Source organism: Mandrillus leucophaeus, unplaced genomic scaffold (assembly GCF_000951045.1).
Source record: "Mandrillus leucophaeus isolate KB7577 unplaced genomic scaffold, Mleu.le_1.0 Scaffold130, whole genome shotgun sequence".
NCBI lineage: Eukaryota > Metazoa > Chordata > Mammalia > Primates > Cercopithecidae > Mandrillus > Mandrillus leucophaeus.
The window spans coordinates 4,090,986-4,093,488 of record NW_012101255.1 but is presented as its reverse complement, the minus strand read 5'-3'; positions in this window follow the sequence as shown (position 1 = coordinate 4,093,488).

Sequence of the window (2,503 nt, the reverse complement as noted above, 5' to 3'; positions counted from 1 at the left end):
AAGAAAGAAAGAAAGAAAGAAAGAAAGAAAGAAAGAAAGAAAGAAAGAAAGAAAGAAAGAAAGAAAAGGAGCGTATGTTTGTGTACATGAACAAATGTAGAACATTTGTTCAAACACTAAGGAAGAAGATAGAATGGGAGAGTTTTATACCATAACAAAGGGAGCCTTTTATAGGTAAAGAGAATAAAGAATGAGACCTAAAAAGGTTAAGTAGATCTCAGGAGATTACAATTATATCTATTATTTCTGATAGTGCTGGCACTAGTGCCTGACTTCCAAGACTGAGGTTATTGAGGGTTTCATTTGTTTGTCTACTCATCTTCAGATCTCCTTTCTGAGAAAGCTGAGAAGACAGATGGAATTGAAAGACTAATTATAAAGATGTTAATTCTGCCTACATGTCTCTTAATGTGTAGTCAAATTCCAATAAAAATACACACACACAGAGGAACTAATGATGCCTACTGCAGAACACAGTAGGTTGTCAGCATATATTGTTTCCCTTCCATTTCTCCTTCTGTGCCTTTGTTCACCAGTTTTTTATCCCCAGAATTCTCTGCCTTGGCTTCCCTGGTGTTACCTCACCACTAAGCCCCCGAATGATCTTTCTCTCCTGATCTTTATTAGCATTAACTTTGTGCTAAATACATAGTAGCATATAAGCTTTGTAGAGGCAGAGGCCATGATTTCAATTCCTTCCTATGCTCATAGCACCAAATAGATCCTTGTACAAGGAGAGGGTCACCAACTCCTCTCCATTTTGGTTCATCTTCACTTTTTCACTTGTTTTCTTTAAGTCACTCTACTATTAAAAATCTTCCTATGGCTTCTGTTGTATAGGATAAATTCCAACTCTGATTCGAAGCATACAAACCTTTTCAAGGATTACTCTCCATTCTACTTTATTTGGTCTCAACTCCCACCTTATTGCCCTCACACTCTCGCTCTCCAGGGCCATGGACCTTATGTCACTCCTGTTTTAAAATTCTGTGCTTTCAAGTAGGCTGTCTCCTTTACCTGAAATGCCTGGGAAATTCCTTGGTGAATAAGTCTCAGACATCGGGACCTATTTGCGACTGTTCACACCTCTTTTCCTTCTCTACCTTGAGCTCCTATAACTCTTTGTCCCATAATGTATGGCTCCGATTAAACCACGGGATTGAGTTTTCTTCATCCTTGTTTTTCCTAGGCCTATTTAGTGCCTTCAACATGCCAGGAGCTCAGCAAGTCTTACTGACGATCGAATTAATGGACTCCTCTCTCTCACTCTGCTGGTTGGTTGGTATTGGTGACAGAATGTTGGGGGATGTCAAAGAAAGAAGGTCTTAAGAATTCTATATTCTTTGGTTCCCTCAGGAGAAACCAAATCTACCTTAGGTTCAGGGCCCCCAGACCCACCTGACTCTCTCCAACTATGAGAAACATCGCTAGGTGCCTGGAAATTTTGGTGAGAGGCTATTTTAGGAGAAAATGCTAATAATTTCCCAGATTAATGCTTACAATTGTCTTTTTTATAAATCCCTTGCCCCCACCCAGGGCCCCACACTCAGAGGAGCCCCACGCTTGGTTTAATGCTCTGCTGCCACCATCTTGAAATTCTTATAAATTTGAGCAACGGGCCCCATATTTTTATTTTTCACTAGGTCCTGCAAATTATGTAGCCCATCCTGCCAATGAGTACATGATACATACTTCCCAACGTTTCCTGATTTGACAGTTTTTTGTTGCTGTTGTTGTTTTGTGTTTTGTTTTTGTTTTTGAGACCGAGTCTCGCTCTGTCACCAACCTAGAGTGCAGTGGCGCGATCTCGGCTCACTGCAAGCTCCGCCTCCCGGGTTCACGCCATTCTCCTGCCTCAGCCTCCTGAGTAGCTGGGACTACAGGTGCCCGCCACCGCGCCCCGCTAATTTTTTGTATTTTAGTAGAGACGGGGTTTCACCATGTTGGCCAGGTTGGTCTTAATCTCCTGACCTCGTGATTCGCCCAACTCTGCCTCCCAGAGTGCTGGGACTACAGGCGTGAGCCACCACGCGCCTGGCCCATTGGACAGTTTTAACACTGAAATTCCTGAGTCTGGAAAAGCCCTCAGTCCCGGGGAAACCAGGAGAGTTGTCATCCTTCTTCTGGTCCTCAAACTGCAAACCAATGTGCCATGCATTACTTTGACCTAAGCCTCCCTGACATATTCTATCTGTGACCCCTACAAATAAATATTTCTAAACACAACTCTCTGCTAATTACAGTTGAAGGTTTTATCAACTCAAACTTTTAAGTTACAGGAAACCTATTTCAAAAAACAGTAGGAAAAGGTGGCAGAGTCTAGGTCAGTGAAAGAGTTCCAGCAAGCCTATGAGCCACTGGGGATTCAGTCATTATGTAAATTTCTGATTAGGAATGAGGTTGGTAAATTAGTCACCACCCAGTTTCATCTTCTATAAACTTTCGATTCACATTATTGAGCCATATTTCTATTGGGCTGTTTGTTTTTTTTCTATTGGTTTAT